This window comes from Ictidomys tridecemlineatus, chromosome 2, assembly GCF_052094955.1.
Source record: "Ictidomys tridecemlineatus isolate mIctTri1 chromosome 2, mIctTri1.hap1, whole genome shotgun sequence".
NCBI classification, from domain to species: Eukaryota; Metazoa; Chordata; class Mammalia; order Rodentia; family Sciuridae; genus Ictidomys; species Ictidomys tridecemlineatus.
In genome coordinates this window covers 11001418-11025506 of record NC_135478.1, presented here as the reverse complement: position 1 = coordinate 11025506, position 24089 = coordinate 11001418, and the positions used below count along the sequence as shown (strand labels likewise).

At 42.3% G+C, this 24089-nt stretch overlaps 1 pseudogene; it reads left to right on the top strand.

Annotated features, from left to right (window-relative positions):
• The first annotated feature begins 13144 nt into the window (after window positions 1–13144).
• Window positions 13145–13977, top strand: LOC144367993 (olfactory receptor 7A10-like; annotated as a pseudogene).
• The last annotated feature ends 10112 nt before the right edge of the window (window positions 13978–24089 follow it).

Sequence of the window (24089 nt, the reverse complement as noted above, 5' to 3'; positions counted from 1 at the left end):
TTCGGGGCTGATCAGGGGAACAGCTTTATGTTCTGGTCAGCCGACACTGGTGTGCTTCAATAAAGGCTTGATTCGATTATATATGAGTGGTCTGGAAGTCAGTTTATGAAACCCTGGGATGAAGCTTTAACTATAACACTCGCAACTTCAAGATTCGGCTGCTAGAGAGATGCTTACCCTCCCCTTCCTCTCTCTTCCCCTGTCTCTCTCTTTCCCCTCTTTTTGGTCCTGGGAGTATCCAGCCTCTCCAGGAGGGGTCCCGAAAAGCCTTGGCCAAGGTCTTCCACGGCTCCAGCTCCATCCAGGACAAAAGCCTCGACTGTTAGGACTCAGTGACGACAATCTCTGCAGCTCGAACCTGCCACTAAGGCACTCCTGATTTTTGGCTCTAGCAGGGACCCCCCTTTTGCCAATAAATCAGTTTCCTCCTTCTCTCTTATACTATCTTTGCATCTCCTTTCTTCTCCTCTATACTACGTTTGCGACATGGGTAATGTGTCCTCTCTGCCGGTTGACTTTCCCCTACAGTGCCTCTTGGATAACCTCAAAACCCTCTCCTTGACATTTGACATCAAACCTCAAAAATTTATTGCCGCAATCCGGCTGGGCACAGAATCACGAGCCACTCAAGCAGGAACAAAACTTTATTTTTGAAAATGCCGCCAATACCCCATATGCTTTCGGCCAGCAAGCCGGTCCACACCACGCAGTCAGCGTCTCCGGAACCGGGGGGCCAGGACCTCCCCCCGGAAAACCCTCCTACTATCCTTTCCCAACCAATGGGAACTCTCTAGGAGTCCCATTCCGTAGCAGGCCAAGGTGAACAACAGGAGTCCAATTTCCATATGAATGTAAATTTTAACATAATCATATCATCTCAATGGCTATCTGGCCGTCACCTTAACCAAAGGTGCCATGCATCATAATACTTTGCTGTGGCTCCTAGCAATTGACCAAATATAGCACCCAGGCCTGGTCCTCTTATCCCTTAGACAACCAAAACAGATGGCCCCCTTTTGGGTCCCTGGATCCCTCCATTCTAAGGGATCTCTACAATTACTGTGAGCATTCAAAAAATGGGTAAAGATGGCTTATGTCTAAGCTTTCTTCTTGCTCCCATCCAATCCTGCTCTCTGAACCTCTTGCAAACCTCTGCAAATTCTTCTAGCTGCAAACCAGCACCCACAACCACCGATCCCCAACTGTCTCCTCCTCCGGACTCCTCCACTTCTTCTGACCCTGCTGAGGAACCTCCACTCTATCACCCGGCTCAAAGAGGTCCTCACCCTCAGCCTTCTGCCCCAGCCCCTTTGCTGTCACCGCCACCTGAACAACCTGCTCTCTCCCCTCCAATTACCAGATCAAACACCTACACCACCGCCCTTCCTCTGACCCTTGCCCCTTGCTGAGGTAGCAGGTACTGAAGGAATCCCTCCACCCACTCACTCCTCTCTTCTCCTGTCAGCGCCCACACCAGGTCCCAGCAGGTCCTCTTACCAGCTAACCCAAAGCTCAAACGAGCTGAGGAGAGCCCCTGGACCCCTATCCAAGATCTGGTGAAAATGGCCTTTAAAGTTGCTTTGTCATCACTGAAAACAGGTTACTAACACTTGTCCCTTACAGGCTTTTTTGGGATACTCACTTCCGTCTTCGTCTTCCCTTCTGCTCTACCTGTTCTGCTGCTCAAGTTTTCCTTGTTAGGAAAATCCCAAACCCCTTTCCCATTATTCTTTCACATCTCCTTCCTCATTCTCAGATCCACAGCTGCTCTCAGCCCCACCTTCCCGTCTTCCCCCTCCCTACCCAGGCCCACAGAAAAGTCTTAACCGACCTTCTCCAGAATCTTCACCATGGCTGACTTTAGGACTTTCAGCAAAAAAATCTCTACAAAAGAGTGCAGTGTAGATAAACTTCCTATTTTCCTGTTGCCCTGTTTTATTTGGCCACTGGCTGGGAAAAGTCAGCACTCCAGGCGCTGGACACCCCCTTACTAGTTTTTCACAAAATATGTAAACAAGGCCTCTGGCCTTGAGTTGGGCTTCACAGAGAAGGCTACATTTCTAAGATAAGGAGGTTACCAACTGGGATCCATGGTAACAGCTGGCAGGGGGAGGAAGAAAAGGGAAGAAAAATCTTTCCCCCTTCCAGATATCCTTGAAAAATTTAACTTGCCCAGAACAGAGGGGAAAAACTGCTTTTTGTGAACTTCTGCAGACTGTGAACTTCTGAGCCCCTCCCCTTACATGCTGGGTATAAAATTCTGAAACTACCTAAACTTGGGGTTCAGGGGATTAATTGATTACAGCAGAAGCTGTGCCCTCTGAATCTGGCTGCAGCCAAATAAGACTATTTCCCTATCTTTGGAGCTATCTTAGGTGCCTTGCCTTGTCCATCCCTACAGCAGTACGATTCTATACACTTAAACATTGTTTATGTTTTCATGAAATTGTCAACAGATGTAATTAATTGTGTACTGCAAATAACAAAATATTTCTTATTAAAATGGAATAATTTGTCTAAGTTCAGAAATTTACAAGGATTTTTTCAAAGTGTGAATAAAGAAGGGGTTAACAGATGGGAAAGAGAAATTAGAAGGTTTTAGGTATCAATTTAAAAGAAGGAAAATGTGTTTCTGGATAAGAGAGTCTATGTGATTAAGTAAATAAGAGGGTTTAAGCAAGTGATAAAAAGGGTCTGTGTATGTTGGCTATATAGGTTTAAGTAAGTGCTAAAGAAGGTCTGTGTATACAACTATGGTTAAACAACAACTGTTATTTTGCAATATTGTAGTATGTTATTTCTTTAAGAGCTAAACTTGATTAATATAAAAACATCAATAGGAATTGTGGTACTACTACTCTTCTCTGTATATTAAATGTGTTTATATTTTCCAGGTACATAAGTCATTAAGATAGAAGCTTTAAAAAAATTATATCAAGCTGGTATTCTCCAAAAGATTGCATGGTAATTTTAGGCTCATAAAAATAACATATTGGAGATTTATTTATATCATTTAATGTTCTATAACTGGACCTGTTATCAATAATATAAAAATAAAGTTGTATACACTGGGGTACAATTTAAATGTAATATCATATTGTGTTAGCTAGTATTCATGTGACCTCAAGCAACAATATATAAACTTTATAAAATGATATTTAAAAACAAGGATCAGCTTCAATCTAGAACACTTTACCTAAGATTTATAAAGAGCCCTGGCTTACCTGAGATAAGGCTGTGCCTCCCATCTTACTACATGTCAGAATGACTCCAAAGTAGGCCAGACTTCAGTTAAAGCCCAGTACCCTTAATTTAAGGTGAAACTGACTTTGCTGGATGTTTAAGATCAAGACTTAAAGTTAAATTAAAATAGCCCAAAAAAAAACCAATATTTCGCTCTTACCCTCTGAGTCAGTCTGAATCCAGGGAACAGGGAACTTCTCTAAAGAGCTTTGCAACTCTGGGCCACATAACCTCCTGATCAGGGAGATTATTGAGACCACTGGAGAATGAAAAGCCAACCAGTGCTCTTGCTGTGAATAGGAGGGTCATTGGAGACAGGAGATATCCCTGATGCTTCCAAGGGAAGCCACATGGTCAAGCAAGACCTGGACCCATCCTAGCGCAAATGTCACTAGCAGAACTAAGAAGCTGTTCTCAAGTTCCCCCACGAGCGAACCCTATGGGAACTCGGCTGACTCTTAAGGATAGAGAGAAACAAAGTCAATTTTGACCAACTTGATCTTAGACACCTACCAAACACAGTTAAGCCAAAAACACAGTCATTCCTAGGAGTAATGAAGGACAAGAACAGCTAGAAAAGAGGAGACAGCAACTAGGCCAACAGGCTCCATGGGGAATGGTCAGTCAAGTATGGCCTTGGCTCCTCCCCCTCACAGGACCCCTATTAGTCCTCTTTATGTTTCTCCTAATAGGACCATGACTATTAAATTGCCTACAGAAGTTCCTGGAAGATCAGATACACAAATTCACCAACAAGCTGGTCAATCAACTTCTTCTTTAAGACTACCAGCCCTGATGCCCAAGATGGAGACCTATGACTCATGACCAACTCCTCTGGCTCCAGAGACTCTGTGCCCATCTAAAACCCTCTCTAACCCCTTTTCCAGTTTTCACAACCCCCTCTTTCACTTCCTAGGAATGAGAACTACTCTCCAGCAGGTCCACTCTGCTTATTCTGTCTGCTCTACAGTATCCCCACAAGGAAGCATCAAACCTAAACTCCCCACACTTCAGATGAGGAGCCACCAGCCAGGCAAAGACTGGTAGATCAACTTCACTCACGTGCCTAGGCACAAAAAGCTTCGCTCCCTACTTACTTTGTTTGATACATTTTCAGGTTGGATAGAAGCCTTCCCTACATCCAGGGAAACTGCTGACACTGTTACCTCCATCCTCATCCAGCAGATCATTCCCAGGTTCGAACTTCCCGCCTCCATCCAGTCAGACACAGTCCGGCCTTCACTTCTCAGGTTGTGCACCTAGTCTCCAAAGGCCTCAACATCACTTGGAGGCTCCACATCCCCACCACCCCCAATCCTTGGGTAAGGTTGAGAGGCCTAACGGCATTCTCAAGGATCATCTCACTAAATGCTATTGAACTCAGGCTCTTCTGGCCCAATCTCCTGCCACTGGCCCTCACCTGAATTCAGGCAGCCCCTAGAGCTCCCTCAGGCCTTAGCCCCTTTGAGCTACTCTCTGGGCACCCTTTCTTAATCAACCAAAGCTTTCCAATCTCTCCTCCTCCCCTTGTGTCCTATCTGCCTAATCTCACACTTCTACGCAAACTCCTAAGGGAACATGCAGACCGGTGCCTTCCTGTTCCATTCATTGCCTCAATCCCCGCACAACCACCAACTGAATTGGACCCTCTTCAACTGGGTGACTCAGTCTTACTTCAGGAACTGGATTCTCAATTGATGGAACCTCAATGGACGGGACCCCATACAGTCACAGTTACTACCCCAATGGTGGCCAAGCTTTTGGGCCATTCCCCCTGGTACCATGTCTCCCACCTTAAAAGACACTTGTTCCAAATGTCCAGTCCTGGACTTCGACCACGCCCACCAAACAAAATTTCTCGCCAAACCTCTTCTTCTTCTACTAATCATTATTCTCTCTGAAGTTTTTTTTAAGAGAGAGAGAGAGAGAATTTTTTAATATTTATTTTTCAGTTATCGGTGGACACAACATCTTTGTTTGTATGTGGGGCTGAGGATGGAACCCGGGCCGCACGCATGCCAGGCGAGCGTGCTACCACTTAAGCCACATCCCCAGCCCCTCAAATTTTTATCTCAAACCACAGATGCTGCTTCTACATCCAAGCAACATGGCACCAGGATGACACCACCCATTCTCAGTTATGGGTCAAGGCGATTGTCCTTCCACTGGCTGCAATTGGGCTGTCACCCTTAACATTACTGAATTCAACCAAGCCACCGCAGATACTTCCTAGAGTCCCTACAACAGGAACAATGGCTGATACCAAAGATCTTCTCTGCTCAGAAATGTTTTGATGCCATTGACAACCTATGGCTTCAAGGAAACTTTATGGACTTTTCCCCTTCTGAAATAACTGTCTATAGCCACTGGATGTTATTTCTGGCTGCCCTGGTGTTCTCAGACCTGTCCCTGAACATTCCTCCACTTTTCCTTCTAGGTTCCATGCCGCCCACCATTAAGCAGGAAATAGCTAGAAAATTTTACTATGTCCCCCATGTCATTTAGAAAAGCAAAAAAGGGAAGAATGTTAGATGCAGAACAGGCTGAACTATGTTATCTGCAGGGCACGCTGAACAAATGTTAACTGCAGGATGGCCCACACACTCAAACCTCCCTCTGTCTGGTTCTTTATCACCTGTTGGCATCAAGTCTGAACATTCAACCCCACTCAAGGCTAAACACTCAACCCCTGCTCAAGGCTGAACACTTAACCCCCTCCCCCTTGTGCCAACAAGGCAGCTTGCAGACCCAGAGGCCCCATTAGATTTGGGCTATAAAAACTCCCTCCTGCAAGGCCTCTCTCTCTCCCCCTCTCTCTCTCCTCTCTATCTCTCTCTCTCTCCTTCTTTTTCTCTCTTTTCTGCTCTGTTGCACTTCTGCAATAAACTTCTCTTGGTTGCTCCGAATGTTGTGGTCCCTTTCCTTTCACTTACAAAACCACAACCTCTGGCCACACCCACCTGCCCCATCACAACCTGCATTCAACCAGATCCCCAAGTGATTCATATTCTCACTGAAGTTGGAAATATTCTGGTCTGGAAAAGTGTTTCTCAAACTCTCCACTCTCAACCTGCTAGGCACAGTGCAAATACATGTTGTAACAACCGCAACTTCCTCAGCCATTGCCACCCGTCTCCAGGAGCCTGCCGAAGTCTGGCTTGGCACAAATCAGGAGCCACTTGTCAAAAAGAAACTAACTTTATTTTTAGAACTACAAACGCCAAACAAAACAGCTCCAGGGAAAAACCCTCAGAGCCCAACTGCCACCACCGGCTTCCACCAGCCTCTCTCCCCCACACCAGCCTCTCAACCTCCCACAATCCTCCTCCTCTTGAGGCCGATTGGCTGGGTTGCGTGGGCAGAGCCAAAGAAGTCACCCAATGAGCAGCTCCGTGGAGGAGCCAATCAGCTAGATGTTGCTGGGGCAGCTGTGAGCCAATCATCAGCTGGCAGTCTGAAGGGCAGGGAAACAGCCCAATGAACATCACCGCAGAGGAGCCAATCAGCTAGATGTTGCTGGGGCAGTCTGAAGCTTGCTGGCAGCTGGAAGTTTGCTGGGGCCCCTTTGGCTGTGGCTCTCAACATCTCCCCCTCTCTGTTTAAACAACAAGCATGTGGCTTATGGACCGTGCCTGCCTTAGGTTGTCCAATACATATGGTCCTTACCCGTCTTCGGATGAGCTGACCTCAGGGCGTCAGCCTCCTGTCTTAGGTAGGTACCATTGTAATTGGATCTTACCCGTCATTGACTACCGGTCCAGTACAGCCACACCTGTGGAGAGGTCTCAGCGGGGGGGGGGGGTGAGGTTCTTTGCCTCACCTCCGTTGACCCCCAAATTTTAGCTGAATGATCATGACAAGCAGAAGGGAGGAAGATATACCAAGTCAATTGACGGTTCTGTAAGCAGTTCAGTGTAAGTTCTGTAAGCAGTTCAGTGATGGCTATTGCAGAAACTGTAGATTAGTTTTATCTTTGTCTTCACCGGCACAGGGATGAAGATAGGAATTCTGGCAATAATGACTAAAGAAAAAATTAGGTAACATTCCAGAAGACACCAAAAGAAAACAATTTTCTTAACAATTTATATTATCTTCATCGGCACTGGGATGAAGATAGAAATTCTGGCAATAATGGCTAAAGAAAAAATTAGGTAACATTCCAGAAGGCACTAAAAGAAAACAATTTTCTTAAAAGAAAACAATTTTCTTAACAATTTATATTATAGTGAGATGTTGAGAGCCACAGCCAAAGGGGCCCCAGCAAACTTCCAGCTGCCACAATTTGCCCTTGTTCATTAATGTCTCTACATAATTTAATATATGTGTTTAAATCTTCCTGTTTCCATGGTCTAATGATATCTCTACACCAACGATTCGCTTGGTCATAAGCCAGTTGTTTTATAAATGGCATTGCTTGTTCTGTATTCCCAAAAACTCTGGTAGCTGTTTGAATAAGCCTATCTACAAATTCAGCGTAAGGTTCATTAGCTCCTTGTATTATCTTAGATAATTGACCTTGTAAACCTCCAGGTTCTTGTAAAGACTTCCATGCCCTAACTGCATCTACAGCAATTTGTAAATATACACCAGGATCATATGCAAGTTGTTGCTGCCGATCCTCATAAGGTCCCTTTCCTAACAACATATCTAGATTTCTCTGAGGATAACCAGCTGCTGCATTTCGACTAGCCGTCTCCTTGCAAAATTCCTCATTGGCAACCTTCCATAACAGGTATTGTCCTCCATTTAGCACAGCTTTACACAAACTAGCCCAATCTGCTGGCGTCATGCTTAAGTTGGTAATGGATTCGACCAAGCTTACAGTGAAGGGTGCTTGAGGACCATAGGTTGCTACAGCCTCTTTTAGCTCCTTCACTGATTTGAAATTTAAACCCTGGTAAGTTCGCTGCCCTCCTACCTCAAATACAGGGCATACTTGAGATCCTGTCTCAGGATCCAAACTATCAACTGCGGGGGTTGGGAGTCTCTTAGCATATGGAGGTGGTGCTGTTGATTGGACACTTATGCCCTCTGGTGATAGAGTGCTGTTAGTAGCAGTCTCCTGTAGAGGCGGTGCTGTTGGTTGGACACTTACGCTCTCTAACAAAAGGGTCTTATTAGCAGTCACCTGTTTTAACTTTTCCCCTGATAGATTTTTCTGCTCTAAACTTCCTTCCTCTGTCTCACTATCTCGAAAGACCTTCTCTTTTACTTGAATCTTTTCCTCTTTCTGACTAGCTCGAGCTTTTACTTGAATCTTTTCCTCTGTCTGACTAACTTGAGAGACTTCCTCTTCTACTTGAATCAATATGTCTTCTTCTTCCTCTACCTCTGTCTGAACTGAAGGCTTTGGACTAAGCAAACTAGATACCAACGTCCACAATGACAATGTGCCAACTGGCAGAGTCCCTGGGTTGTTCTTTTCTATTCTTTTTAAATCTTCACCATGATGGTTCCATTGTGATATATCTAACAACTCCTCCTTAAAAAGCCATGGGCTATATTCTTGTATTATATCAACGTATGCCCTGACTGCTCTTGATTTTACTGGGAAGCTTCCTTCCTTTAACAATTTACTTAACAGTCTTTCGGTTTGTTTTTTACTAATTGCTGATCCCGTATTTCTACTATAATACAACCCAGCAAGATAACAGCAAATAAAACCGAGACAGAATCCAATAAAAATGGAACCACACAAAATCATTATATCAGCCTTTCTATCCTCCTGACGTGTGCATCCGTCCTTTCTCCCTATCTGTTCCTCAGACGCAAATAGTTTTTCCTCAGATGTGAGTGGTTTTTCTTCCCTCTTACTCATCTCCAGGGACAGGAAAGTTAAAACAAAAACGAAGCAAAACAAAAGAGGAGACTTAGAATGGCTCCCCATCCTCTCGCCCTGCCCTCAGGGGCGAGCAGTTTACTTACCCTCAGTTGCTCCCCGTGCGAGCCACCAAATGCCGAAGTCTGGCTTGGCACAAATCAGGAGCCACTTGTCAAAAAGAAACTAACTTTATTTTTAGAACTACAAACGCCAAACAAAACAGCTCCAGGGAAAAACCCTCAGAGCCCAACTGCCACCACCGGCTTCCACCAGCCTCTCTCCCCCACACCAGCCTCTCAACCTCCCACAATCCTCCTCCTCTTGAGGCCGATTGGCTGGGTTGCGTGGGCAGAGCCAAAGAAGTCACCCAATGAGCAGCTCCGTGGAGGAGCCAATCAGCTAGATGTTGCTGGGGCAGCTGTGAGCCAATCATCAGCTGGCAGTCTGAAGGGCAGGGAAACAGCCCAATGAACATCACCGCAGAGGAGCCAATCAGCTAGATGTTGCTGGGGCAGTCTGAAGCTTGCTGGCAGCTGGAAGTTTGCTGGGGCCCCTTTGGCTGTGGCTCTCAACAGGAGCCCTCATCCTGCCTGGTGGAAGACCAGTGCCCTGGAGCAGGAGAATTGGGAGGGCCAGGAGGAAAACTCATGACACTCAGTTCATCATTGGAAGCAGGTCCTGCAGGAAACGTTCAGCAAGAACAGAAGCTGACAACATCCACCCACCCAGCCCAGAGCTGAGAGAGCTGAGTGCTGACTCACTCATCTGCCACTGGTTAACATGTTTAAAACAAAAGCGACTCTCAGACTCTGCAGTGCTTAGATCATTGCTGACAACATATAATGGGAACAGAGTCCAATTGGACAAGACTGGAAAAGTGTATCAAGTATTTTCCTTAAAATGAGAACATATCCAGGGAGCTCCCCAGTAGCAGGTTGGGCAAAATGAGTCTCAGGGGTGGGGGATTGTGCAGTGAGCTGAGGGCATTTCTTCCTTTAATTTCAGCCTGGAGAGTATTCAAGCCACTTCTATATTCTTTACAAAGGTGAGACTAATGGGCTGCTCACAAATACTGCCTTGCCACCCTCCTTCAGGGGACACACTTCTCACAGCATTCGCTCTTGTACTGGGTGGTCACATGAAATAACTTTTATTTGATGTGTTAAAGTAGAAAATTGAAGGGCTTTATTTTGAAATTCTTTCCTACACTACAGGCTGAACACAATTTTTTAGGTTTTCAGCCTTTTTTTTCCTTTGGGATTGCAAATTCTTTGCTTTTATGGGAACGGGCATCTTTATATTCTGAGTACAAAGACGGAATTGGAAGTAATTTTCACTAAGGTCCTGTTTGGCATGTAGTTCTTTATATATGTTTTGACAGTTTGAGGGGGAACAGGTGAGCTTATGAATTTTATGTGGCCAAACCTATGTGTGTTCCCCTTGCTGATCCCCCTCCATTGCTTTTTATATTTAAAGTTCTGCATGATCCATGGTGATCAAGTCCCTCTTACACCATTTTGCATCTTATTTCTCATCTGTTTTTCTGAACTATTGCCTTTTGGCCTTTGGGTTGGTTCTGTTTTCATGAGCGGCAATCACCCTCTGCCCTTTTGTAGAACGTACTCTATTGCATTCAAGTGAATATCTCCCGTGTCCTTCTCATGAGCACACGTTTCATACACAGGAGTTTCATCACATCTGCAGAGATGTCCTCTCTGCACAGTTGGAATAGGCACCTGACCCCATGGGCTTCCTGCTGGGAATAGGTGGGAAGATGCAGGTGACACTCCTGGCCCACGTGCATGGTGGGAACTCATGCAGGGATCGGAGGTGACGCTCTAACCTTGGTTTTTACTCACCCCATCACTCCTGCTGCTATGTCCAGTGTCCTAAGCACATTTATACACACTTATGTTTCTACAGGATGGAATTCTATCTTTGGACTCCACTTTTTTCACTGCTCCTAAAAAAGTATGTTTTCATCATTTTATATCCAGGTGTTTTTCATTCTCAAATTACTCATGATGATGGAATCAAATAATTGTTCTTTTAATTCTTTGATGGAAAATTTTATTTTATTTTTTAAATTAATTTCTTTAAAAATAAATGACAGCAGAATTCGTTACAATTTTATTACACATATACAGCACAAATTTTTCATATCTCTAGTAAATTTTATTTTAGATTTTCAATCAATTTTGTTTAAAGATACTGTTTTGAAACTATGTGTTGATCTGGGTAGAAATCTATATCTTTAATTTTTCTCTGTATAAATGCCCACCTTTGAAAACACAAAATGAACAGAACATGGAGAATCTCTTCTTGTTTAGACCTTACTTTATAATGGAAAATGTAGGATACACAAAAATAAATGCATGTATGTGATAATGTGCCCATGGATAAATCCTCTGTAGAAAGATGACAGAAAGTCAAAATAGGTTCAGGATTTTATAGAGATCAGTCTAGATCAGGGGCACTTCAGCTCATATATTCCAAATTGGGAATGATCCTTTTAACACACCTTTGAACTCATTTTGCAATTCTTTGTTGCAGATTCTATGCTTCTGTGCTTATCAAGGATATGGGGCTGTAATGTTTCCTCTCCTGTATGGTGCTTCTGCTAAACTGAGACCCTGATAATATAGACCCCTGATCCCAACTAACAGGGAGAAAGGAGGAGGGACCCACTCTGGTCCACAGGATACCTTTGACATTGGAACAATGCGTGATTAGGCATCCATGAGACACCTCAAGTTGTCAGACTCATAGATACACAGAATAGAACAGTGGTGTCGGGCCTGGAGTAGGAGACATGTGGGCTCTGTGTCCATGGGTGTAAAGTTGTACATGGGATTAATATCCAGACACCTGCTGTGCAGCACAGAACCAGCACAATGATTATAATGGTATAATATCATAGAGGTGAAAATTCGCTCTTGGGGTAGACCTTAGGGTAAGAGGTCCTGCCAAAGGAAAACAACCACAAAATAAGAAACACAAGGGATCTGGGGACACTCGTGGAGGAGATGGGCACATCTATGACACTGAAGTGATAAAAGGACAGCCAGGGTCATGTGTGTCTGAATTTATCCTCTCATCCACATAAAGTATGTGCAGCTCCTCAGGGGTCAGCCACCTCAGTGAAGCTGCCTCCAGCAACAGTCACAAGAGGGCAGGGGAACAAAGGCCCCTCCTGAGGATCTCAGCATCTCCACAGCAGCCAGGAGCAGCTCCCTCCTCAGCATTCGCAGACGGGGCCCCCTGTGCACCCACCAGCTCACGCTTGCTGCCCCCGGGGCTCCTTTGAAACGTGGATGTGCCAGCCCAGCGCCATCCTCAGGACCCTGCGCTGTCGCCCTCCCACCAGGCCCAGGCCTATGCAGACCACCTGAGGGCACCTTCCTCTCCTGCAGGCCTCTGCTCAAGGGTCACCTTTCACCTCTCCTACTGGACCCCCATAGGACCAGCACCTCCATCTCCTTCCCTTCTGATCTCTCCATGTTTGATTCATAGTGGTTATACCATCTGACATTTTATGAGAATTTTTTTTCACTGTTATGTCCATTTACGCATATGCAAGGGATCATCACTCCAACAGGGATCATCACTTTATGGAGAAAATATTGGAAATCCTGGGCTAGAGCTGTTGTTTTTAACAGCTGTCTTTGTACATTCTTTCTCCATGATGGGATCTTAAGGACTTTTGTTTTTCAGCACACTGCGCCCATGGCCAAGCCAGTGCCTTGAACAGGATCAGAACTCAAGGCCCTTCCCCAAGGACATGGAAGAATTGCTCACTGAAACTGTAGAATACACAAAATGCTGACAAAATTGTAGTGAAGCTACCTTTTTCCTAATTCCGAATTAGGAATGAATCAGCTAATTAGAGAAGGAGTCTCCTAAATAGCAATGAAATTGGGGTCATCCTAAAGTGGGGTAGGTGCAAAAACTACTCATGTGTTATTTTTTCTCTTCACAGCACATGGAACCAAAAATTTCAAAAAATTTTCAGAATTTCTTCTGCTGGGATTTTCAGAGGATCCAGATCTGCTGCCCCTCATCTTTGGGCTTTTCCTCTCCATGTATCTGGTCACTGTGCTGGGGAACCTGCTCATCATCCTGGCCACCATCTCAGACTCCCACCTGCACACACCCATGTACTTCTTCCTCTCCAACCTGTCCTTTGTGGACATCTGCTTCACCTCCACCACCATCCCCAAGATGCTGGTGAACATCCAGACACAGAGCAAGGCCATTACCTACACAAGTTGTATCACCCAGATGACCTTTTTAAAATTATTTATGAGGTTGGTAAACTTCCTCCTGGCCATGATGGCCTATGACAGTTTTGTGGCCATCTGTCACCCCCTGAACTACTCTGTCATCATGAACCCTGGGTTCTGTGGATTTCTGGTTTGGGTGTCCTGGATCATGAGTTTTCTTTATTCCCTACTACAAAGTTGAGTGGCATTGTGACTGTCCTTCTGCACAGACTTGGAGATGCCACTTCTTTTCTGTGAAACTAAGCAGTTGGTTTATCTTGCCTGTTCTGACACTTTCTTAAATAATATGGTGCTGTAATTGTAGCCGGCTGCTCAAGGTGGTCCCCTGGCTGACATCCTTCCCTTCTACTCCAAGATTGTGTCCTACATCAGTCCAATCTCATCAGCTCAGGGCAAGTACAGAGCCTTCTCCACCTGACTCACTTCTCTGTGGTCTCCTTGTTCTATTGCACACTCCTGGGAGTGTACCTTAGTTCTTCTATTGCCCAAAATGCACACTCTAGTGCAACAGCCTCAGTGATGTACAGCATGATCACCCCCATGCTGAACCCCTTCATCTGCAGTCTGAGGAACAAGGACATCAAGAGCGCTCTGAGAAGACTCTTCGAAGACCATTTTCCTGAGTCTTAAATATGGCTTTGATCACAGAGCTCAAGACTCAGAGCAAAAAAAAAAGTTACAATATTTTGATCTGAGAGAGAGAGAGAGAAGTATGACTTGTTCCTTCTACTTGTTTTCTGGAGTTTCTCTTCCTTTAATTTCAACTTCCCTGTGAAAATAATAAAGGTCGCCCTGCTAAGCTCTCTGCTCTGAGATCTGAGCAGTCTTCCTCTCTATCATCTGCATACTCTCTCAAAGTGATTTTCATTCCTGGATTAGAGGTATTGGAACTTAACTTTCATCTCATGGGATGACTTGCATTTCTGAAAACCATTACCTCTCCCATGATGAATCATATGGAGTAATTTTTCTTTTATTGATCCTAAAACACACAGTCGTGCATGTTACTCCTGTGGGGGGAATGCATTTGACAGTTAGACGGCCTGTGTAATAATCCTATACAGGAGGGACTCCCACAGCATGGCTTTGCCCTGTGGGTCCCTCATGCCTCGGCGCATCTCCATCTCAGCTGCTCTTCCTGATGAGGCAGATTCCAACAGACCAGTGACCTTCATAGCTGAGCTTTGGCTTTTCTTCTCACCATTAGGATTCTTTTCTCTTGTCCAGCTTGGTGTCCACAGTCTCTACCATAATTACTGGCAAACGTACTTTCAAATACATGTCTCCACTTGAAGTCTAGATGGAGAGAAAAATTTAAAATGAAAGTTTGGTTACTTTGGCCTCAGAATCAGAGAGGACTTTAAATATGATGAGAAAAAAATTTCTACATTACACATTGGATTGCTATGTAAATGTGTCTTTTCGTCTTGCAAATATAGTCACTGAGGTGTGGAAGGTTGGTGTTCATGTGTTGGGGGGTTCTCTCACTGAGACTGGTCAGCATTTTGTAGGTTGCATTACTGAGTCACTGATCTGCTTGAAAACATCAGCACTGGCTAGAAATATTAATCCTTCTGTTATTCTAAGTGAAATATTCCTCCCCTTTCTGAATTTTGCCACAGCACTAGAAGGGAACTAAATGAGCAATACCTATATCCTCCATTATGTGTGTCCTTCAGGCTCAGAATGACTTCAGATCTCAAGATCAAAGGATGGCTCACAATGGAGATGAATTTCCTGCCCATCCTGTGACTTCTGGCCACAGGCTCTCCTGTGAACATGCATATTCTTTTCCTGAGCCAGACTCAGAAAACCCCCAACAGATAGTCCCATTGGGTAATAAAAACCTTATTAAACCATTTGCATTGAGGACTCCTTGTTCTGCAGCAATAGCTAGCCCTTGCAATAACTAAGGGAACAGAGATGACAGTAATAGTAATAAAGTGCCAGTACACACGCACACACACACACACACACACACACACACACACACACACACACTCACTAATATGGTTCTAACCTTGACTATTTGTTTGAGTGGAGGGCCCAGCAAATTTCTGTGAAGGGGCATATGTCTTGGGCTTCACAGGCCACATGATCTCTCCCAAAGACTCAGCTCTGCCATGAGGGTGGCAGCCATCATAGATACCAAAGGAGCAGGTGTGGCTGTCTCCCAACAAAACTTTACTTATGGAGACCAAAATTTGAACTTGATGCAAATCCACAGTGAGATGCACTGCACACTCCAGAATGAACATAGAGAGGCAAAGACTGCAGAATACCCTTGAGGTGGAACCCAGAACTGCTGGTGTCTGGGGAGAGAGAGGAGACTAATGGTTACCAGGGCTGGACAGGGAAGAGGAAGGGTAGTGAAGGTCGTCAACAGGCACAAAGTCACAATCTGGAGGAATGCGTTCTAGTGTTCTGTTGCATACTAGAGTGAATAAAGCTAATCAGAAAGTAATTTTTTAATAAAACTAAAAGAGAAGATTTTGGGTGAGCTCAACACGAAGAAATGATACGGACACATATCGTACATTTAGGATACACATTTGACAATGGCTCTGAAATGATCATTACAGATTATTGGCAATCCTGTCATGAATAAGTAATATAAAAGTAACATTTCTTAAAAAAGAAAATAATAATATTGGTGAGGATAGGAAGAATCTGGAATCTTCATGCACTACTCCTGGGAATGGAAAATGGTCCAGCCAGTGTGGAAAACAGTTTGTCAGTTCCTCAGAAGGTTAAACATAGAATTATCACCCAGCATCGTGACCCCATCCATGTGCACCCCAAAGAATGGAAAACTGGGACTCAAATGAGTGCTTGCACACCAATGTTCATAGCACATATTTAATGCTGAGTTGCAGAGGCTGGTTTTATACTTGCAATCCTCCTGCCTCAGCCTCCTGAGCCACTGGGACAAAGAGAAATTTATATTTTCTTTTTTGTTGTTGTTGTTTCAGATTTTTTTTTAATTTTTATTGGTTGTTCACAACATTACAAAGCTCTTGACATATCATATTTCATACATTAGATTGAAGTGGGTTATGAACTCCGAATTTTACCCCAAATGCAGATTGCAGAATCACGTCGGTTACACATCCACAATTTTACATAATGCCCTATTAGTAATTGTTGTATTCTGCTACCTTTCCTATCCCCTACTATCCCCCCTCCCCTTCCCTCACATCTTCTCTCTCTACCCCATCTATTGTAATTCATTTCTCTCCTTGTTTATTTTCCCATTCCCCTCACAACCTCTTATATGTAATTTTGTATAGCAATGAGGGTCTCCCTTCATTTCCATGCAATTTCCCTTTTCTCTCCCTTTCCCTCCCATCTCATGTCTCCAATTAATGTTAATCTTTTCTTCCTGCTCTTCCTCCCTGCTCTGTTCATAGTTGTTCTCATTATATTAAAGAAGACATTTGGTATTTGTTTTTTAGGGATTGGCTAGCTTCACTAAGCATAATCTGCTCTAGTGCCATCCATTTCCCTGCAAATTCCATGATTTTGTCATTTTTAAGTGCTGAGTAATATTCTATGGTGTATAAATGCCACATTTTTTATCCACTCATCTATCGAAGGGCATCGGGATTGGTTCCACAGTCTAGCTATTGAGAATTGTGCTGCTATGAACATCGATGTGGCAGTATCCCTGTAGTACGCTCTTTTAAGGTCTTCAGGGAATAGTCCGAGAAGAGCAATAGCAGGGTCAAATAGTGATTCCATTCCCAGCTTTCCCAAGAATCTCCATACTGCTTTCCAAATTGGCTGCACCAATTTGAAGTCCCACCAGCAATGTACAAGTGTACCCTTTTCTCCACATCCTCGCCAGCACTTGTTGTTGTTTGACTTCATAATGGCTGCCAATCTTACTGGAGTGAGATGGTATCTTAGGGTGGTTTTGATTTGCATTTCTCTGACTGCTAGAGATGGTGAGCATTTTTTCATGTACTTGTTGATTGATTGTATGTCCTCCTCTGAGAAGTGTCTGTTCAGGTCCTTGGCTCATTTGTTGATTGGGTTACTTGTTATCTTATTGTCTAATTTTTTGAGTTCTTTGTGTACTCTGGATATTAGGGCTCTATCTGAAGTGTGAGGAGTAAAAATTTGTTCCCAGGATGTAAGCTCCCTATTTACCTCTCTTATTATTTCTCTTGCTGAGAAAAAGCTTTTTAGTTTAAGTAAGTCCCATTTGTTGATTCTTGTTATTAACTCTTGTGCTATGGGTGTCCTATTAAGGAATTTGGAGCCCGATCCCACAATATGTAGATCGGAGCCAACATTTTCTTCTATCAGACACAGAGTCTCTGATTTGATATCAAGCTCCTTGATCCATTTTGAGTTAACTTTTGTGCATGGCAAGAGAAAGGGATTCAGTTTCATTTTGTTGCATATGGATTTCCAGTTTTCCCAACACCATTTGTTGAAGATGCTATCCTTCCTCCATTGCATGCTTTTCGCCCCTTTATCAAATATAAGATAGTTGTAACTTTGTGGATTAGTCTCTGTGTCCTCTATTCTATACCATTTTTCCACCCGCCTGTTTTGGTACCAGTACCATGTTGTTTTTGTCACTATTGCTCTGTAATATAGTTTAAAATCTGGTATTGCTATACCACCTGATTCACACTTCCTGCTTAGAATTGCTTTTGCTATTCTGGGTCTTTTATTTTTCCATATGAATTTCATGATTGCTTTCTCTATTTCTACAAGAAATGTCGTTGGGATTTTGATTGGCATTGCATTAAACCTATAGAGAACTTTTGGTAATATCGCCATTTTGATAATGTTAGTTCTGCCTATCCATGAACATGGTATATTTTTCCATCTTCTAAGTTCTTCTTCTACTTCTCTCTTTAGGGTTCTGTAGTTTTCATTGTATAAATCTTTCACCTCTTTTGTTAGGTTGATTCCCAAGTATTTTATTTTATTTTTGAGGATATTGTGAATGGAGTGTTTTTCCTCATTTCCGTTTCAGAAGTTTTGTCGCTGATATACAGAAATGCCTTTGATTTATGCGTGTTGATTTTATATCCTTCCACTTTGCTGAATTCATTTATTAGTTCTAGTAGTTTCTTTGTAGACCCTTTTGGGTCTTCTAGGTATAGAATCATGTCGTCCGCAAATAGTGATAATTTAAGTTCTTCTTTTCCTATTTTTATGCCTTTAATTTCTTTCATCTGTCTAATTGCTCTGGCCAGTGTTTTGAGAACTATGTTGAACAGAAGTGGTGAGAGAGAGCATCCCTGTCTTGTTCCAGATTTTAGAGGGAATGCCTTCAATTTTTCTCCATTCAGAATGATGCTAGCCTGAGGCTTAGCATAGATTGCTTTTACAATGTTGAGGTATGTTCCTGTTGTCCCTAGTTTTTCTAGAGTTTTGAATATAAAAGGATGCTGTACTTTCTCAAATGCTTTTTCCGCATCTATCGAGATGATCATATGGTTCTTATCTTTAAGTATATTGATGTGGTGAATAACATTTATGGATTTCCGTATATTGAACCAGCCTTGCATCCCAGGGATAAATCCTACTTGATCATGGTGTACAATTTTTTTGATTATGTTTTTGAATCTGTTTCACCAGAATTTTATTGAGGATTTTTGCATCTAGCTTCATTAGAGATATTGGTCTGTAGTTTTCTTTCTTTGAGGTGTCTTTGTCTGGTTTCGGAATCAGGGTGATGTTGGCCTCATAGAATGAATTTGGAAGAGCTCCCTCTTTTTCTATTTCCTGAAATAACTTGAAAAATATTGGTATTAATTCTTCTTTAAAGGTTTTGTAAAACTCCGCTGTATACCCATCCGGTTCTGGGCTTTTCTTGGTTGGTAGTCTTTTGATTGCTTCTTCAATTTCATCCATTGATATTGGTCTGTTCAAATTGTGTGTATCCTCCTGACTCAGTCTGGGCAAATCATATGACTTAAGAAATTTATCGATGTCTTCACTATTTTCTATTTTATTGGAATATAGGTTTTCAAAATAATTTCTCATTGTCTTCTGTATTTCTGTAGGATCTGTTGTGATATTGCCTTTTTCATCCCATATGTTAGTAATTTGAGTTCTCTCTCTTCTTCTCTTCATTAGCATGGCTAAAGGTCTGTCAATCTTATTTATTTTTTCGAAGAACCAACTTTTAGTTTTGTTAATTTTTTCAATAGTTTCTTTTGTTTCAATTTCATTGATTTCCGCTCTGATTTTAATTATTTCTTGCCTTCTGCTACATTTGCTGTTGTTTTGCTCTTCCTTTTCTAGGGCTTTGAGATGAAGTGTGAGCTCATTTATTTGTTGGTTTTTTCTTTTTTTGAGGAATGACCTTCAGGCGATGAATTTCCCTCTTAAAACTGCTTTCATTGTGTCCCATAGATTCTGATATGTTGTGTCTATATTTTCATTTATCTCTAAGAATTTTTTGATTTCCTCCTTTATGGCTTCTGTAACCCATTGATCATTCAGTAACATATTGTTCATTTTCCATGTGATGTAGAATTTTTCCTTCCTTCTTTTATCATTGATTTCCAGTTTCATTCCATTATGATCAGATAAAATGCATGGTAGTATCTCCACCCGTTTATATTTACTGAGGGTTACCCTATGGCATAATATATGTTCTATTTTTGAGAAGGAGCCATGTGCTGCTGAGAAAAAAGTATATCCATTTGATGATGGCTGATATATTCTATATATGACAGTTAAGTCTACATTATTGATTGTGGTATTGAGTTCTATAGTTTCTTTATTCAACTTTTGTTTGGAGGATCTGTCCAATGGTGAGAGAGGTGTGTTGAAGTCACCCATAATTATTGTGTTGTGGTCTATTTGATTCTTGAACTTGAGGAGAATTTGTTTTATGAATGTCGCAGCACCATTATTTGGTGCATAAATATTGATAATTGTTATATCTCGTTGGTGAATGGTTCCTTTTAACAGTATATAATGTCCTTCCTTATCCCTTTTGATTAACTTAGTCTTGAAGTCGATTTTATTCGATATGAGGATGGCCACCCCTGCTTGCTTACGAGGACCGTGTACATGGTATATTTTTTCCCATCCTTTCACCTTCAGCCTGTGTATGTCTTTTCCAATCAGATGTGTCTCCTGGAGGCAGCATATTGTTGGATTTGTTTTTTTAATCCATGATACCAGCCTATGTTGCTTTATTGGAGAGTTTAAGCCATTAACATTTAGAGTTGCTATTGATATATGGTTTGTACTTCCAGCCATGTTTGATTATTTATCCTTTTTTTAAAAAATTTAGTTTGTTGCTCCATGATTATCATTCCCCTCGCCTTCTGTCTTTACCGAGGCACTTCCCACTGATGGTTTTGGTTATTGTTTTTCATTTCTTCCTCGTGTAGTGTTTTGCTCAAAATGCTTTGCAATGCTGGTTTTCTGGCTGCAAATTCTTTTAACTTTTGTTTGTCATGAAAGATTTTTATTTCGTTGTCATACCTGAAGCTTGATTTTGCTGGATACAGAATTTTTGGTTGGCAAGCATTGTCTTTCAGTGTTTGAAATACATTGTTCCATGACCTTCTTGCTTTCAGCGTCTGTGATAAAAATCTGTTGTTAACCTTATTGGTTTACCCCTGAATGTAATCTGCCTCTTTTCTCTTGTAGCTTTTAATATTTTCTCTTTGTTCTGTATTTTGGATATCTTCATAACAATGTATCTTGGCATTGGTCTACTGTGATTTTGTGTGCTCAGTGTCCTGTATGCATCTTCAATTTGTATATCTGTTTCCTTTTTTATTCCTGGAAAGTTTTCTGTAATTATTTCATTCAGCAGGTTACTCATTCCCTTGGTTTGAATATCTGTACCTTCTTCTATCCCAATGACTCATAAGTTTGGTTTTTTTATGTTATCCCATAACTCTTGGATATTTTTCTCGTGATTTTTTACCAGCCTTTCTGAGTTGGCTAGACTCTTTTCAAGATGATATATTTTGTCTTCATTATCTGATGTTCTGGCTTCTACTTGCTCCACTCTGTTAGTGATACTCTCAATTGAGTTTTTAATATGGTTTATCGTTTCCTTCATTTCTAGAATTATTGTTTGATTATTTTTAATAATCTCTATCTCCTGATAAAGATGCTTAACTTCTTCTTTTATCTGTTTATGTAATTCATTATCAATGTGTTCTTTCGCTGCTTGAATTTGCTGTCTCGTATCCTCTTTAAGGTTCCATTCCATCTGTCTAAGGTATTCCTTGAGTTCTTTATTTGACCATTTTTCTGATGACTCTAGGTCCTCCTGAATATTTAGGCTGTCTTGCATTGTTTGTACTCCTTTTCTTCCTTGCTTTTTTAAGCTGCTCATGTTACTTCTTGTTCTGTTTGACTGTTGAGTTACTGTTTACTCCTATAAATTTGATGCTTGGGAGGAAAGGTATTAGAAGGGAAGGGAAGAAGTCACTAAAGAGAATGAGAGTAAGCAGGTAGAATTCAAGGAAGGGGGAATAAGAAAATTGAAAAGAAATGAAAAGACAAAAGAAGAAAAAAATAGGAAATAAAAAACGAAAATAATTTAAAGAAATAATAATTAAAATTAAAATTAGAAGAAAAAACATTGAAAAAAATTGAAAAAAAATTTTAAAAACAAGAAAGAAAAATGAAAATGAAAGAAAAAACCCAAATCAAAAAAAAAAAAAACCTAATAAATGCAGTCTTAGAGTTTGATTAGCTTCTCTTCCAGTACGTGGCGCTGTGCCCACCAGGCCAAGTTCTTCTGTCAATATGCGGGAACCAATCACTGTGCAGCAGCTCCTCCTCCCAGAGTAGGTGAGTCTCCAATCCTGAGTGCCTAGGGCCTCCTCTTGTGTCTAGTCACTTCCCCACTTTTCCTCTAGCCAGGCCCCTCTCACGGGTGCCGCTCACCACAATACTGGCTACACGCCAGGTCTGCTGCTCCCAGGAGCCCTGTTTTCATGGATGACTGGGCACACTCTCCCTGTCTGCCATTCCCTCAGTCCCTAAGTTTGTAGAGCTTGGGGCTGAGAATCCTCAGCCTTGTCCTCCGGTAGCCACGCCCCCAGTAGCTGGTGCAAGAGACCTCAGGTGTCAGCACTGGTGGGAGCGGTAGCCGGGAGTTCCACGCCGCGGGTCCGTCACCACGTCTGATTCCCTCCGTCTGGCTATCGCGCTCATGGAAGAGCTGGGAGGGGCCCTTACGAGAGAGCTGGAAGGGGCCCATAAGGTTTCCCCGATGTGTGGAGAGGGAAGGCTAGGGAATTACACACCTGTAGCCGAAGGTTTCAATGAAGTTATCTCCTCCGCTGCAGTCTGGTGACATCAGTTGTCTGCCATGGTGGTATTTCTTGCAAATGGCGACAGTTCCTTTCCCTTTGCCGGGTGACCAATGCAAAGGGTGGGTCCTTACTGTCTCTCCCAAGCCCTGTTTCAAACCTGTGGCCACTACCTATGAAGGCTCAGTAGGCATTTACCTCCGTAGGATCAGAAGGGCTGACCGGTTGTTTCAGCCGGATGGATTAGTGCTGAGTCACAGCTGTTTGTCTGCGGGAAGCAGGCGAATGGGAGCTTGAATTCAGCTGATCCGGGCTCAGTGTGTGTTCTGAGAGATCCAGACTGCTCGCCCCAGATCCACGTCAGCTCAGCATTGCCTAGTGATCCTGAGCAAACAGAATTTAGATTGTTTACGACTTCCTATGCCCGCACAGCTGAAGAGATCAGAGACTTGATCTCTCCACGCCAGCCCCCATGTTGCATCCTCCTATATGTTCTTAACTGAAAAAGAAAAATGAATGGCAAATAAATATCCAGCAATCAAGGAAACTGAAATTAACTTTTAAAAGAGAGCTAATATTTCAAGCATTAGTTCAGGAAAATCTGCCAAATTGATTACATTGAATAGTTGTTAGACCAGCAATGAAATGGATATTCTTAAATGTTAGATTGTGGAGTCAATTTACATAGACACTTTATTCAGCAATTTGGTACCAGTTATGAAAATTTAAGTGGTGTATACCTAAGTCCCAGCAAACACACTTTTTTTAATCTACATCACATTAAACAATTCCATTTTTACACAAAGCTCTAAGGTTTGCTGCAGTATGTTTACAAGAATGAAAAATTTCATAACATACAAGCAACCATCAATAAAGTATAGCAAAATAAATAGGGTATGTCAGTATAAATTTTTAAAATAGCACATACCTGTCCATAGTATAGCTCATATTTTTAAAAAATCTCCAATACACAAAGTTGAATGGGAAAGGCCAGTCGAAATAAAACACATATCGTTTTATCAAGTTAATACTTTTTTATTAGAAGTTTATTAAAGAACAGCAGAAAAGACTTCTTCCGGAGGAAGAAGGGGACCCAGGAGGTGGAATCCCTCAAGTTAATACTTACAATATAATATTGTATCTTTACAGGTGCAAGATGAGGAGCCTGAGTTTAGGAGAAGTGATTTGGAAACATAACAGTCCCCTTTGGGAATATAAGATTTTTTTCAATAGTGCATATACGTATTAATATTATTTACTTGTTACAAGTATCAGCTTAGAGCTTATAAGGGAGAACAGACTTCATCTTCACAACAGATGAGATTTCTGCAGGTGAACTCAGATTGGGCCAGGAAGCAATACAGAATTTGGTGTATGCACGGCACATTAGCACACTTAACAATAAAGACTGCAAAAAATAAGGTGTCTTCTGGGTATTCAAAAGAATAGTCTGATTTTTCACAGCAATTACCCATTTTATTT